This window comes from Hibiscus syriacus, unplaced genomic scaffold (genome assembly GCF_006381635.1).
Source record: "Hibiscus syriacus cultivar Baekdansim isolate YM2019G1 unplaced genomic scaffold, ASM638163v2 tig00110163_pilon, whole genome shotgun sequence".
NCBI classification, from domain to species: domain Eukaryota; kingdom Viridiplantae; phylum Streptophyta; class Magnoliopsida; order Malvales; family Malvaceae; genus Hibiscus; species Hibiscus syriacus.
The window spans coordinates 1,487,006-1,504,632 of record NW_024062610.1 but is presented as its reverse complement, the minus strand read 5'-3'; the positions used below and the strand labels follow the sequence as shown (position 1 = coordinate 1,504,632).

Below are 17,627 nucleotides of genomic sequence, written 5' to 3'. Positions count from 1 at the left end.
TTGACCCGATCTAACTAAAATATTTAACGTTTGGAAAACGAAATTTGTAAAACTTTAAAAAGGTCAAACTTTGACTAGAGTGATTTCAGGACAATAAAATAGGTGATCTGAATGTCATGTCGTTTCTCAGCTCATACGAGAATCGAGGTATTCGATAATAGATACGATGGCTTTGGAATTTTCTGTTACAATAGCTACTTCTGGCTTATATATATATATATATATATTAGTTTTGTCTCTTAGAAATATTAGTTTTTTTTTTTAATAACAAGAGAGAGAGCATCCAAAATTCCAAATGTGGAGACATCTCGATGTTGCGGAAGAATGCTATCTGATAGAGTAAAAATACAATTGATAATTTGAGAAAATAAAAATGAAGATAAAGAAGACACAAAATTTAAGTGAAAACCCCTAAATAAAATAGGGTAAAACCCACGGGCAACGGTAGAAGAATTTCACTATGAGAAAATAGAATTACAACCTCTCTCGATCTACCAAGGAGAAAACAATGATAATTCTCTCTTGATAAAAAGGAGAAAACAACTCTCAAGAAACTCTCGAAATTCTCTCTAGTATTGGAAGAAAGCTAGAATGCTTTGGGATGGTTTTGAAACTAATGAGCTAGGGTATTTATAGTTGAAGCTTAAGGACTAATTTATAAATACCCTAAATTACAATGACTAAAAGTACATTTCTACCATTGTTAATTTTCAACACAAATCCACTTTTGACATTTGTCATTCGGTGGATTAATTAAATCTAACTTTCCACCGAAAGTTGGTTTAATTTTCAACACCCGAGGCATCTCGAAGCTCTGGTTCTCAACAAAGGATAGCGTCTCCTTGCTATATGTTTCAATTATAATATTAGTTTTTAAATCTTTTATTTGTTTCTAAAATGGGTATTTGTTCAGAATTTTTACTCATTTACAATATGCTTACACTCGTGGATGCTTGAATTCGAAATTACTAAGAGTAATAACATTTTTTTTATTCATTGAAGTTGTTTAATGGGTTCACCAATCACATAATTTTAATATATAAAGAGAGGATTAATTTATAATTGATCGTTTTAACATAGTACATTCATTAAGTGAGCTAATGACAAAATAATCGAAACAAAGTTGTTAATGTATTATATGAAACTAATGAAGGGTCAAGATTAGTAGTAACTCTAGTAAAACTGTATAACCAAAAGCTGGTGCGGAATTTTATCCAAGGATTTGTGAGATAATAGCTCGGTATGCTTTTTCTGAAGGATGAACAGCGTCCCAAAACACATGGGTAGAAGTAACCGGACATGTCGATGGATCCCTCTAAGTGCATATAAATGTTCCCGAGCCACAGCAGCCATGTGTGGAATCAATGAATCCTAAAATAACATTAAAAAAATAGTTCAGTACAAATACTAAATTCAATTACATGTTTTACACGATTCAGGGTCTACCATATTTGTCGGGATTCTGAATGATTTCAAGCAAAGGGCTGTAGATGTCTAGTAAGAAAATGTCAGCTCCAGGAAGGTTATTGTTAAGATCGGTTACTTCAGCTTCCAGCTTTGAATTGAACAAAGCTGCAGCTTGATTTTCCATTTCAAAACAATTTCCTAAAATTCCTCCCGCCGTAATTCTGGCTGATGGCAGGCACCCCAAAGGCAGAGTTGTTAGATATGCAAACTTCCTTGCTCCCAACCCATACATATCCTTAAACACCATTTGAAAAACCAACAGTTAATATGATTTTAAAGAAAAAAATTGGTCAAAGGATACACGATTCTCTTTACTTGTATGAAAGCGGATGCCCATTGAACCAGTTGTGTTGTGTATGCATCGAAGTCGTTCCTCAGAATCGAAAAATATCTGATGGCAAATATCGTTGTTGCCGGATGACACGAGGTACAAGCTTTGAGATATGATGCCTTGGGCTTTCTCTGTTCCAACGTACCCTTCTAGCTTTCCAACGTATTGTTTGAAGAGATTGAACTGAGCCGTGATTGATAATACATTCTGATACGCACCACTAGAATTAATACAAAGAGACCAAAATCAATTTTATTTCCAGGGAAACTGTGTGAGTAACCTGTAAGTTGGCTGTTTGTTGGTCCAATCCTGAACCACCTGAAGCAAAGCATACGCCTGTCACAAGATCTTCGTCTTTAAGGTTTGGGTCTAGAAATGCTGTCAGTATAGCTTTAATTCCCGATCGTTCAGCTGTACGAGGAAATATGGATAAAATAAGTTGTCCTAATTTCCAATTCTTTTTAACGTAGAAAATGTACCTATCAAGTCGGAGAAAACTTTTCCATTTCCGAATCTACCGGTCGATATTCCTCCGGGAAAGTCTCTTCCATAAGGAGGGTAATTACATTTTGTTAAGGTACCTATAAGAATGTTGTTTCCTGAATCCAGAATTGAGTCTCCGAATGCTAAAATAGCAGGATATGATCCAGGAAGGCCTGCAGCAGAGACCGCACCCCCTCTTGTGCTATATAAAGAAAGAACAACACATAATGCCAGCATAATATTTGAGGCAGCACGAGGCATTTCCACACACAGAAACTTCAGTTTCTAATGACTTATGATGTTACTTTTGAACAGGTTTTTGCATTTGAGATTCTGGCTTTGGCATATTAATTTATATGGCCGGGTAGGCCTGAGAGTTATGAACAATGCACTTCCATAAAAAAACATTCAAAACAAATAACGTTTACTGTTTTTTTGGGTTATGAAAGCTACCCAAAACTGAATAGCTAGATACAACCATTATTAGTTCTTGAACCTAAAAAAATAACTTAAAAATTAATATTAAGCAATACTCGTTAACAAAAAAAAAAACTTAGAAAAAGCTGTTGGTATTATTGTTGAAGGGATTATGGGATTTATCAGTTAAAACATCAATCTTGAGGAAATGAAAAGTGTCCAGACCTGAAAATTTAGAACAATATCTTTGTTTTGGGGATATGATAAGTGTCCAGACCTGAAAATTTGAAGTTAAATGGATCATATGCTGACCCCCAGAGGCAAAGCTTACACCCGTGAGTAAATCTTGAGGCTACAATCTTGGGTCCAAATATGATGGCAATACGTCCTTGATTCCCACTGGATGGATAATTGATAATATCCCACATTAAAATAAGTAAATGCAGATTCTTTTCACCAATATAACTACATATGTAACTCACAGACGAATGTTCCCAGATACCTCATAAATATTTTTAGACACATTAATGAATACAAGCTCTTTCTAGCCATTTTGTAATGGTATAAGCAAAGATGGTTTCACATTTATCTAAATTGATAAACCAAGTGAAAATGTTTTGTTCAAAATGTAATAATATTCTTATCTTAAAAATAAAATGTAAGATTGATTCGATTTTGATCAAATCCAAATATAGATACCACTCCAAAAACATATCAGATTGACCTCGAATAAAGCTGACCATAATAACAAATAAATCAAAATTTCAACTCCATATTCTCAAACATAAAAGATTTGTTCAAAATGCAATTGTAATCTAATCATAAAAAGCAAATGATTTTACGTATATATTAACAAATTGCAAATACCAAGAACCAAATCCTATTAACTTTAAATATTAAAATAATAATAAATGCATGATTGGTTCCATCATGATCAAGTACAGTTAGCTAGTGAAATAATAATGGATGCCTACACGAACCAATTTGCCTCAATGGTTAAATGAATTGTTGTTATTCCTAAATGTCATGGGTTCGAGCACTAGCGTTTACGGCAATGTGATTATTGAACGTTTTGGTTGAGAGTATTTAGAACAGTTACTACTACTTTGTAATCACTTTAGTTTAATAAAAAAAATAATAATGGATGCCTATCCAAAATCAAATTGATTTGCCTTTTTTCTATTATTGTTCCATTTTTAGTGCTGGCACTATAAATCATACTAGACTATGAAATGCAACGAATCAGTACCGATAGTTACACGGATTTCTGTATAAAGAGTAGGAAAAAAATGATTTTCTTGACGGTCCATTTTCGATTTTCAAATAATAATTGCATGTTCATGACATGTTTTAGATGTTGAAATTAATAGCTTATATGTGTTTATTTGATGGGGACTTGAGCTGGGAGTGGAAAGTCTTAGTGTAGGCCCGTGATGGATCGGAACAAGAGTCGTGAGAGCAAGAATGTCTTACTTGGTCTGCCCTTTCCTTTTTGAATGGGCAAATAGCTTGCATTAATTTTAATTTTTCAGTTACCTATAGAATTGCAAAGGAGGAGTAAAATACATAAATCATAGCATTTTCTTAATATAGTGAGTGAAAATTACATAATACGTCAGACTTGCAGAGCCTACATTGTCGCAATTCCTTCTCGGTTGGATGATAACTGTTCCAAAATATATACTTGGGGACATCTGGACAAGTAGACGGACTCAATTTATATCACAAAACTGCCACCTCGATGTTTCCTGTTCCACAGCACCCTCTGTTTGCAACAATTAAAATGTCATTTTCGAAGGAAAAACAAACAAACATATTATAGGGTCCAAAAGGCAGGGTTTTAGTTACCATATTTTTTAGGGTTTTATCAGACGAACAGAATCTGTATCAAACAAATTTAAAGTTCGGGTGTCTGAATCTTTCTGGTGCCAAAATTGCCGGTTTTATCAGATTTTGTAGATGGAAAAAATAGTATTGAAAACAGATCCTCTTATTCAAGAGTTAAATCTAGTTGGACATGTAATTAAAATTCATATGACTATCAGGTAACAAAGTTTCCATCTAAAAAATTATTGTGTGTTAATATATATTCTTCCGTTGCATTATCGGTGTGAAAATTAATGTGAGATTGCTTGCAGCATTAGTAGAGGTTGCTTAAATAATGTATCACAAACTAAACAATGAATCTGATCATCAAACCAGCCAGATTTGTTGTAAGCGAATAAGGATTGTCCGTGGCCATTAATGGTGAAGAGGGAATGCAATTCTGCGATTGAAGAGAAATAATATAAAGATTGGGTTGACATCAACGGAACCAACAAATCGTCCCACCTGCTCATCTTTATGATAAAGGTCAACCAAACTATTACGTGAAGGAAGATGGAAGTTAATGTCGCTAATGGAGAAATCTTTGAATAATCTAAAGATATGACGTAGAGTGGAAGTTGAGAGAAGGTGACATTTTAGCGAATCCACAGCCACATGCAGCATACACGTATCTTGCAACAATGCCAATCAACTTTCAAATTTGAATTTCCTTTGGAGGCTTCTAAATTGTGGAAAACCCTCATATCCACTTCTCAACTTTCAACTAGAATAAGTTGCTAAGCACTCTTACATACCATATTTGAAGTGTATAGTCCAACATTTATTACAAGGTTCAAATTCTAGGTTGCTGATGTTCATAATCTTTGTTCTTGGCTTCAAATTTTTTATAATGTTTTAAGGACTATTGAAGTTTTAATGGGGAAAAGAGTTTTCCATACACAAGAAATCATGGATTACAAGTTTAAATATTAACCAACAGAAAACTAATTTGGCCCAAAGGTAAATTTACAAAAGTAACACGCCTTGAAAGCTTGAACTTGGGGTCTTCCATTTAGACGGGAGCACAATTTTAATAACGATTTTTGGTAATTTTTATTAAATTTGGACAGTTTAAAATATTTTTTCAACTGAGTAAACATTAAATTTACATTTAAAATAATAAAATAGGTTTACTGGGATTTTTTTAGATTCATCCACCAATTGTCGATCACAAAAAAAACTCGACAGAAAGAACTTTTTTTTATAAAGATACAAAAAGAATGATGTTCTAATATAAATTAAACTCTTTCAAAACTGCATAGTTTTAACATAAATTAAACTTTTTCAAAACTACATCGTTTTAATGCCGCCTGTCCCCTTAATTGAAAATAGGAGAGATTCAGAAATTCAATGACCAAATTAAGAGTGGGGATAAAGTTGGGTGACGAAATTTGTAATTTACCCAAAGACAATTGACAAAGTACAAAACCCAAAAACAAAGCGCAACCGTCTCACCATGAAGCACTCTTGTAAATTTTATAAACAAGACGATTCAAGATTAAAAAGCAACTTTCATATGCACAATAACTTGAACAGAAGACCAAAGGGTCCGCCAGGTTTTTAAACAAATAAATGAGAACATAGAAAAGCTAATCCATATTAGTTTAACATAATCACAACCTCAACAAGATATTAATTGAGAAAATTAAGAGCCTTCGCTGGTGACAAGCTCACGATCAATGGGCACTAACAAGGAAAGGATGCTGGCACACCCCACATTCAATGGTCTCAGAACCTGAGCTGGGAATTTGTACCTGTAAAACATTCTCAAATTCAGCCAAAAACTATAGTAACAATTAACAATAAGCCTGCAATCCTGAAATGGTGTTGGCAAATGGACTACAGACCGGCAAATGGACGGTGCAGGTAGGACATGCAACTTCCTTCATCCGCCCTACCAGATCCATCAGACTTGGAGCCTACCAAAATGAAAACGTTTAAAGAAAGGTCAGCATAATTTTAAATTTCCCTATTTTATTACGTGCGCGCTACAAAATTGCCTTCCCTGACTTTGCACCCTGCCACATCAGTCATGGGAGTTAAATCTGTGCCTCTATTATTCAAGCAAAACCCTGTGCTCGACACATTTATAAGCTCTCCCATTTTATTTTACTAATCAGATAATGTGCATGTCTGTGGTAAGTTCTTTCAGTATTGTAGATGCTTGATTTGTCCGGGGCCCATATATCACTTGCAAATGAAAACAGTTTTGGGGGTTAAAAACCAGAAAAAACGTGGAGGCCATTTTTTATTTTTTCTTTGAGGTGATAAAAACTGAAATGAGCAGTTTTTTTACGTGGAGGGTCAGTTTTAATCTCATCATCAGAAAAGGGGGAATCATATTATCAACTATCACAAAAAATACGAAAGAAAAGAGAGAACGGAGACCAGATTTTTTGTTTTGTTTTTATATACACACCAGAACAAATAGAAAAACAGAAGCTCTGTAAACAACAGTCAGGGATTCAGAGATCAAGCAGTGTAACAGACTCGTTTTTCAGGAAAGCATTAGAACTGCAAGTATTTTCGAGGTACTCTTCTGGGATTTGTCTTTGTTTCCAATTTCTTTTGTGTATGTTTATATCATTTGGAGAAACTAAATGGGATCAGCTTTAGGTTTGGATTTTATACTGTAATAATTAGACTAAAAAAAATTATTAAGGTTCCTATAAAATTCATAACACTAATTTGTAATGGAATCCCTTCCACGTTCTTTTCATCAAAGCAATACTAGTCATTTCTCCATTCTTTGTTCCCATCTCTATTTCGACAGAACCAAGCAACAAATATAAACAGAACCAACTCTTTCCCATTTCTACTTCTCGTGACAGAAATTACATCAAAACAAAAAATTTCAAGAGTCTTTCATTTTCTACTTTCGTATTATAGATTTTCCACAAGTGTATATCTTCGATTGAAAGTAAAATAAAGGGGTTAGTTCGTTACCTTGCTAGGTCGGGTTCTCGTCGAGGTAATGAAGTCTTGGCCATGTGCGAGATGAGTGGGGGATTGGAGAAGAAGAGTTGAGGTCTCATTTGTTAGGGTCTAAAACGAGAGGAGCTTTGTTGCTTCTGGTCATGGGTTTCAATTGTGTGGGTTAGCGAGATAGAAGATGGGAGACTGGAGAGGGAAAGTGAGGCGCACTTATGTTTTAACAAATTACTTATTATTATTATTTTTTTTTTGTTAAGTTAAATAGTAAAATTTTTGGTTAAATCAGGATTTAGTCATTGTAATAATTTTGGTTAATTAACTTTTAGTCACCGATACTTAAGGGTAAGATTTGGTCTTTGGTCCTTATAGGTTTAGCGTTTTAACACCCTAGTCACTTTCAGTACTGTTTTTGAATTTAGTCTTTTGTTGTCCTGATTTTGTCGTTTTTCAGATTTAGGTTTTAATTATTTTTTTAAAATTATTTAGGTTTAAATCCATGATATTTGTGCTTGTTGTTCTTTAAGTCTCTGTTTTAATTTTTAATTAGCATGTTTAATTTTACATGTATGCAATTTTATTCATTACTTTATATATATATATATATATATATATATATTTTAAAAGTTTACAGTTTATCATGTCGTGTTTCTATTTTTATATTTAGATCATATTTGTAAATTATATGTTAATATGCATGGCTTATGATCTTTAATTTAAATACATGTATGTAATTTTTTGTATGTCATGTTGTATAATATTTTTAATTTTATTTAATTAATTTTGACATGACATCTTTTTTTTTGCATAATTTGTATTATACTCTCATGTGCATAACTCGACTTATAAATACATAATCGGACTAAGGGTAATACTTTTTTAATTTAAAATTATCTCTTGAATGACTTGTCTTAACTGATTAGAGAGCCGTTTTGACTATTTTAAATTAAAAGTATATCCCAAAAGTGAAACAAAAAAAATTGATTCGTCACTTAAAATTTGGGAACGAAAGAAAAGAAAATGTTCATTTATTTAAATTTATCGAGAAAAGATTGTTATAACTTTAAGATCTGGTCTCGATATTTATAAATAATCGAACATTTTTTACCTTTCTAAAACGACTTGATAATTTTAATTTAATTTATTTGAGTGCTTTTGAATGTTTTTAAATTTACATATTTGTTTTATGGGTGCAAAAATTAAATTAAATTCGAATTTGTAAAGTTCATTGCAAAGATATTAATTAATCGACTAAGTACCGATTTAGGGCGTTGTGGGGATGCTAATCCTTCCCTACACGTAACCGACTCCCGAACTCATTTTGGTAACGCAGACCTTAATTTGTTCTTTTAATTAAAATTTATTTTTATTTAAAATAACAAATATTTTTTGGTGCCCAATCACACCCTAACCAAATATTGGTGGCGACTCTTTGAACCGTATTTTTTTCCGATCGTAAAAAAAATCCAAAATTTTTCGAAACGAGAGGTTTTTTAAAACCGCATTTGTTTTTAAATTAAAAATCAATTGAAAGAGGTAAATTAAAAATCAGTGTGATTTTCAAAATTTTCAATTTAAAAAAAAATCGTTTCGACAAGTATCATACAATACTGATGCTACGTTTAGTTGGAGTGTTATTTATTAGTTATGCTTTAGTGCATGAATTAGTAATAAAGTAATTTCTCTTGATTTTTAGCCACTCACATAACTTACAGATTGAACAAAGAGAATGAGTATATATTACTTATTTTGAATAGTGTTATTTTTTACTCCAGTTTTCACTCATCTTTCTAAACTTAAAGCTTGTACTAGTTCTTCTTTTATCTTATGACAAACTATTTAAAACTCATGTGCTAATTAAGCTATTTCCTTATGTTATTACTACTGCACCAAACATGACATAAGGGTACTAGAAATTACCTGATAACGCACTGCGCCTTTTTCCCATCTCCTCCTGTCATAAGTCATCACCATAGGACAGTTCACATAAGTACTTCAGCTAGATTATCATAAGTTAATTTACTAATTACAATTAATATTAAAATCATAAAGTTCCAAAATGATGCATACCTGAAGCTTCCTAGCAAGATCCTCATGACTCTGAAATCCAGTGGATTTACTTGCTGCTTCCTTAGCATTACTCAGCCTCCGAGTCACTTCAGCCTACAACAGAACAAAAAGAACCAAAACTGATGGGTATTCTACATACGACGATCTTTTGCTAAGAATTAAAAAAAACCGAAAGGATCTATGAACAATTGAAAGTTCTTTCATCATTCAGCAAACAAAAATGAACAAAATGTTCATTCTTCCCTGCGTCAACCTTCCCTTGAACTGCCTAATCACTTCAAAGAAAAGCTTTCACGGGCAGAGAATAACATTTCACGGTTAAACCACAAGAAAACAGATCCTAGACATCCTTCATGACTCTTCCATTGATCAGTACCTAAGGATAGACCTCAAAACAAGGACACTAAAGAAATACAAATACTCAACATGTTAAACAAAGTTTGCTTGCAATCTATATAATATTTCATTTTCAACCAGGATTCTTATCACGTACCAATGCCCAATTGCCATGCTAAGTTGTGAAAACAGAAAAGACCATAAACATCATAAATAACCACAGAAACTATTTTGCTGCACAAGAATAGGGGTGAGAAACTGATTGATAAGCCTACCATGCATCGATCGCAAACCCTAACTGGTTGGGCATTTTCATCAGCAGTTAGAGCAGTCCGGCCTTGGGTACACTTGTCACAGAAAATATCCCCGCAATTCCTGCAGTGGTGCTGAAATAAAAAAAATAAAAGAGAGAGAGAGAGAGAGAGAGAAGGAAATGTGTTAAGCTTAAATTGTAAAAGAACACAAGCAGGGGATCTTTTCCAAAAACAGAGGAGTTGACATACCTTCCGCACAAAGGCCCCAAAATCTGTTGCACATGCAGTGCACTTTGAAACAGCTTCATCAGGGACCTAGCGAGAAAAAGAACGTAGAGATAAGCACAATATTAGCTTTCTTAAAAATGCTTTTACTTGCCTGCAATATCCGGGTGAAAGGGGAAAAACATCTTTGGAACTCTAATTTTTACCCAATGATCTTTCTCCTCAACGCCAGGCTTTATAATGTTCATCCAATCAGTAAATCCTCTCTTCTTCTTTGCATGTTGTTCAGTAGTCTTTAGAGGTTCAGCAGGCCGACTTTTCCAATCCATCTCCTTGATCTGCAATGAAAATGTGAAAGAGTAAAGTCATCGAGACAAACACACATATGCAAAGCTATATACGCGATTGATGTGAAAGAGTAAAGTCATCAAGACAAACATACATACGCAAAGCTATAAACGCGTTTGATGTACCAACAAGTGGACTAGACAAGAAAAATAATCAATTAATGCATGTACAAGGTCGAGGTAATTTACCAACAAAGTCTCAGAAGAAAAAGATTGATCCTTAAACACATTAAATGCACGTATGCTTACAGCCCACAGGAACACGATAACAGCAGAATGACAAGCTTCTGTCTCTTTTAAATGACTAAAAGGCTTATCATTAAAAAATTTGAGTTCTCCAGACAAGATATGTATTTTGCCATTGCACTCTCTTCTGAAGACACTTCAATCGTAATGGCCATATTAAGAGAAACAATTTTTTTCTTCCAGATTATTTTCTTAAGCTATAGCAAATAATGCTCAATGCTACTTCACTAAGTTCACCTTTCAAACCCTCCTAAATATAAAATTGACTTTAAAACGACGGATAGTAAGTTATGCACAAGTTCACTACACGTATCAAAATTGGAAAGTAAATCAGTAAAGTCAAACATAAAATCACCTGGTTCCTGAACACATATTAGCTGATTTTGCACATATATGTCTGCAAATAAGTAAATTAATAACCAAGTCTGCATTGAGTCGTTAAGTATATGTATTTTGTGCACACACGTTGAATCCATCAAAGTATGATTCTACATACCACACTAAGAATCATAAAAACAACTCCACTATACAGGGCAACAACTCTTCTAACTTAAGAGTTGAAATACTTTAGGAATGCTTCAAGAATACACTAGCCACAAGAACAGAAAAAAAGTAGACAACAATGACAGTATGAAGTCGTACAAATTAAACAGTTAATTCTAAAAAGAAAATAAGAAAATTGAAACTCTATGACACTGACCTGTACAGTAGCAGCTGTTATAAATTTATAATATCCAAAAGGGTGTTTGTAGTGTAACTGCTTGATTGCAACCTGATTCGCCTTGGTTCAATGTCAACAGAGCTCTTGGACCAGAATGCCAAGGTAGATGAGTCCAACACCTACGTTAGAAGAAAATATACCTTTTTATTACAATGCCCATATCATTCAAAGAAAGAAAACCCCAAAGAAAAACATTGATGCAAGAGCACGAGGGAGGAAGAAAATAAAAGTACTAAGCAACTCACTTCACATCTTGTGATGTTCTCGAGAGGATATATTCTCAATATTCGACCGCTGCTAGGCTCAAGCATGCGAATACCATCTAAACCAATCTGACACCAAAAATAAGCCATATCATGAGCAAGATAAACAAACAAACAAATAAATAAAAGGGCCAGCAAACACAATTATCCATTAGTAATAATTGTCATATTGATATGACGTACAATGTTGATACATCATACAGAATTATAGGACGTTTCAGGCTAAAATTTGAAGAACCTTACAAAGCGATTTAGCTATCCAGTTTAAATCCCCGCATAATTCAATAATATAAACAACATAGATTACTCAAATGCCCAGAAACATCATCCCTGAAACCAAATGTAAATCAATACCAATGATATTTAATTAGAGTTTACCTGGCAAAGTACATCCATGGGGCCATGTGCTCCACTTTCAGAAAACAACTTAACGCGAAACTTCTGGACACCACTATTTTCATCTTGCTTGGTCTCAGTCTTAGGTACCGCTACCGCCCTCAAAATCTTACCGGCAGAAGAACCTGACCCACCAGACGAGTCCTTTCCAGAAGGGAAATTAATAGACCTCCCATAATCATCAAATTGAACCGAAGTCGACGATTTTGGAGCAGTGCCACGTGCCCCATAAGGCTCCACCTTTCCTCCTTGGTAAGCATAAACCCCATCACCGTAACCACCATCATCATCATATCTTGAATAGCTATCCGATTGCTTAACATAGAGATCGGATCCAAAATCGGATTTTCCTGGGTTATAACCTCCTCCAAATTTATTTTCGAAATAACTACCATCGCCGGTATCATATCTCATTGAATTATTGTATGTATTTTCATATGCGGGAGGAACAGACGATACCGGCGATCCTACTTGGCCATACGGATTTGAATAGTAAGGTGGATTAGGCGTGGAGCTAGGGTTTGGCAGAGCAGGGCCATAACTGGAAGCCGTCTGATGCTGATCATACGACTGGGAGGTCGGTGGCTGATAGGGAACATGTGAATCATAAGGCGGGAAAGGAGCTGCGGTCGCTGATGGTGGCGCAAGGGGTTGTTGATTGAAAGAAGATTGTGGAGTTATTTCCGGAACCGGTGGGATCGTTGCGGCTGACGGTGGAGGTGTATAAGAGGGAGCAGCGTGAGGGACAGCATCAATATTTTGGGAATATGGAGGGTAATTTGAAGGATAACCGGAGTAATCGGACGAGGAGGCGTAGCCGGAGTTAAAGGGTGGTGCAGACGCGTAAGGTGGTGGTTGAAATTCGGCTGGTAATGTATTGAGGTTCGGGTTAGGGTTTGAATGGTAAGGATATTGATAATAGGAGCTAAAATCTCCTTGTTGCATCGCTGATCTATCGGAAATTCTTCAGTGTTTGCCGATGGAAAATTTGGCTAGGTTTTTATTTTGCCTTTTCTTTTTCCGATTCCTATCTTGTATTGGCTGCAGAGTCAAAGTCGACGGGGAGTCGGACGGAAGTGGGGAAATCAGATGCGCATCGATGTATTTGAAGCTAGACGCGTGGAAGGATCCTAGACGGGTGAGGTGGTGGCCAACCGTTGGATGATAAGATGCAGACAATGTTGGGCCTAATGAAATAATGAAGCTGCTAATTACTGAAGCCTAAATGCTTGCCCTCAACATGTTTATAAATAGTTTAGCATTTATATTTATTTAATTATTTAAAAATAACGATATACCTTTTAACTCGATAATCTTTATAGAGAACGAGGAGAATCACAAATCACCCAATGGTGCTTGAGTTCATCTAAACAAGGTGAGAGAACTTGAAGGAAATATAAGTAAATTTAGACGTAGACTTTGATTCTAACTTTATAATGGTGTAAATAAATAAGGCACGTTGTTAAAAGAATATTTTTAAAGTTTGATTAAGTAGTCACTTTGGTCCCTATTATTTTTCTATAGCATTTTGGCATTTAATGTTTCATTTTAAGGTAAAAAAATGCTTCTATAGATGGTTGACGATCCAAAATAGAGATCTTTTTGCCTAAAAAGAAATATTAGAGGTCAAAATGTTTTCCAAGAAAAATAAAGGTGAAGGTGATTATTTAATCAAATATTATGGATATTCCCCCCTCCCTGAATTGAAACATTATGATCAAAATACTTCAAATAAAGAATATAAGTCAAAGTGACTATTCAGTTAAATATTAAAGATTTTTTCTGACATTATGTAATTAATTAAAAGATAAACTACCTATTTAGTATTCCATCAAATTTCTAGTTATTTTAAATAATTAATTAAAGTATAAAGTTTAAATTATATATTATATAATTGATTTTTATAATATTTATTTATTTATAAATTATTAAAATGTATATTTTATTATAAATTTAATATTTAAAATAATTTAATATTAATTTTATAAAATTATATAATAGTTGTTTAATTGTTTTCTTATTTTCAAATAAATAGATAAATGATTTAATCTTTAATTTAACAGTTATATAAGTTAAATATTAATTTTAATGAAACATAAACAGATTCTTAATCTAGCTTAGTGGCTAAGAATCTGTTTATGTGAAGTGTCTAAGGTAGAAGCCTAGATTAAGCGAAACTCGTTTTATTTTGTGGTGACAATATAGTATAGGTTCGATTCCTTCTATCAACACTTGAAAATTTATTTGATTTTATTCACAAAAGTAGTGACTTGAATAAGGTCCTATGACATAAAAATTAAAAATACTACAATAATATTACTGTTAAATTTTTAATTGTGGGTGATTAAAACAAAAACATAATATTTTAAAGGAAAAATAATTAGATGGTCAAAACAAAAACAAAAAAACAAATAGATGATTAAATACGTAATTTATCCAATAAATAATGAAATATTTAATTTTGAGCTACTTGGTATTAGGGAAAAGGCACACCGCGCACCATATCTCGATTCCATGAATTATGGATTATTATTTTTTTGGGTAAATTACTTAAATGACCACTGAACTATGGGGTTGGTGTCAAAATTATCACTGTTTTTAAATTTGCATCAATATAACTATTGAACTATTTAAATGTAAGCCAACTACCGATAAAATCTAACAGAGGGTTGAAGTGGCAGATAACCAAAATTTGTATAATTACACATTTGATCCTAAATACTTCTATATCCTATTAATTTAGTCTAATTTAAATTTATTTTTATAAGTTAACCCTTCAATCAGAAGGTGACACGTATCAATATATGGTCATGACACATGTCATTAGTGCCACTTGTCATCACCTAATTGGAGGAATTTTAGATTATTATTTGAAAATAAATAGATGATAACTTGAATTTGAGTGGGGTTGAACTTGGGTAGGATGAAAATGGGGTGCCCTAACCATTGAGCCAATTGCTGCATATTGTTTGATAATTACACCAACATTTATTTACTTCATATTATTATCAGTGATATAAAAATAAAGAAATAAAAATATTCAAATGATATTTAACTTTCAATACTTTTATATTTTTAGAACAAATCAAAATAAGTTCAATATTTTATTTTTAAAACCAAATTCAATATTTATTTATATTTTTAAACAAAACTAATGGAAGAAATCATGTATTATAAAAAAATATTTTTTATAAATTTTAAAAAATAAATTTTATATTTTTATATTTAATAATTAAAGTTAATGTAAAATTTAGAATTAAAAAGAAAATTAATTTCTTAATTTCATTTTAAAAAAATTAAAAATATTTCATAGAAAATAGAAAAAAATAAATTTTAAACAAAGTTTATGGATGTAGTCATGTAATATATAAAAATATTTTCATTTTTATATTTAATACACGATCTAAATTAAATATTAATTCTTTTAAAAATTAAAAATAAGAAATTAATTGTAATTATAAATTTTACATTAAATTCAATTATTTTTAAATATAAAATTATAAAATTTATTTTTTAAAATTTATAAAAATATTTTTATTTTATATTATATGATTTATCCCATATATTTTGTCTAGAATTATAAAAATATTATATTTGATTTTAAAAATAAAATATTAATTTATTTTTATTTATTTATGTTAAAAATATAAAAATATTAAAAGTTAAATATCATTTGAATATTTTAATTTATTTATTTTTATATTACTAATAAATTTTACATTAAATTCAATTATTTTAAAATATAAAATTATAAAATTTATTTTTAAAAATTTATAAAAATATTTTTATTTTATATTATATGATTTATTCCATAGATTTTGTCTAGAAATATAAAAAATATTAAATTTGATTTTAAAAATAAAATATTAATTTATTTTTATTTATTTTAAAAATATAAAAATATTAAAAGTTAAATATAATTTGAATATTTTAATTTCTTTATTTTTATATTACTAATAATATTATGAGATAACTAAATGTTGGTGTAAATTCCAGTACTTGGCCCAATGGTTTAGGCCCCCATTTCTATCTTGGAGAACACAAATTCAAGCTCCCCCACCCAAATTCAAGTTATCACCTTTTTATTTTCTTTCCATGCAAAGATGACATGTGTTACTGTATGATTGGATATAAAATAAATTTAATTAAATGAATTTAAATTAATAAATTTAAATTAGGACTAAATTAATATGATATACAAGTATTGAGGATAAAAAATGTAATTATATAAATTTTTGTTAACTGCCATGCCTCCTCCACTAGATTTTAACGACATGGGACTTAAATGATATCACTTAAATAGTTCAATGGTCATATTGACGAAAATTTGAAAATAGTGGTTATTTTGATACCACAGTCATAGCCGGATGGTCATTCAAGTAGTTTACCCTTTTTGTTTTAGATGCTAATATCTCTCGTTGTTATTGGTGTGGCGGATCTTGGTGGTATATTTTGAGGGGCCTAATCAAACTTCTTAAAATTTTTGGAGGACTAATCAAAATTTTGAGGGACTTAGTGAGATTTTTTTTTTAAAATGTGAGGGTCTAATTGAAATTTTCAAAAAAATTGGGAGGCTTAATAATTTTTTAACAATTTTGAGGGGGATTAATTAAAAATATTCGAAAATTTTAAGACTTCATGAGAATTTCTAAAATTTTCAAGGAGGCTAATTAAAATTTCAAAAACATTTTAAGGGTATAAAGCAAATTTTCCGACACTTTGGAGGTGCCAAGGCTCCCTCTGGACCTTGGTACCTTTGTGCTTCGTCTGTTTCCTGCTGACTATCGGGCAGCTAATGACCGTGATCTCGAGCATGTTGCTTATGAATTTTTCAATCAAACGTTTGTATTGCTTGAAGAAGAAATAGCGGCAACTGCTCGGTCATCAGCTAATATTTCGATTTAAAAGAAAGGACATGAAATCAGTGGCGTTTGGCTTGTAATTTGTGTTGAATGTTTTTTGTTGCTCTTACAACTCCAAAGCTCAATTGACAGCAATTCTTCCGATAATTCCAGGCTCTCCAGAGGATGACTTTATTAGGCGTCGATAACCGCTATACATTAACACACAAGACCACAGGAGTAATAATGCTGACCTCTTCTCTGATTATTATGCTTTATTGATACGTTTATACAGTACTTAAATATGTGTTTAATTTGATCAGTGGCTGATTATTGTGCTCTAATTTTATCAAGATGAAGTTCTGTTGCTTGTACGATTTTTTTGGATTAATGCTTGTACGATTTAAATTAAACATAAATAAGTAAAATGCGG

The 17,627-nt window shown here is 32.1% G+C and overlaps 1 pseudogene; it reads right to left on the bottom strand.

Annotated features, from left to right (window-relative positions):
- Window positions 1-6,053: 6,053 nt before the first annotated feature.
- Window positions 6,054-13,333, bottom strand: LOC120216703 (annotated as a pseudogene).
- Between the last annotated feature and the right edge of the window lie 4,294 nt (window positions 13,334-17,627).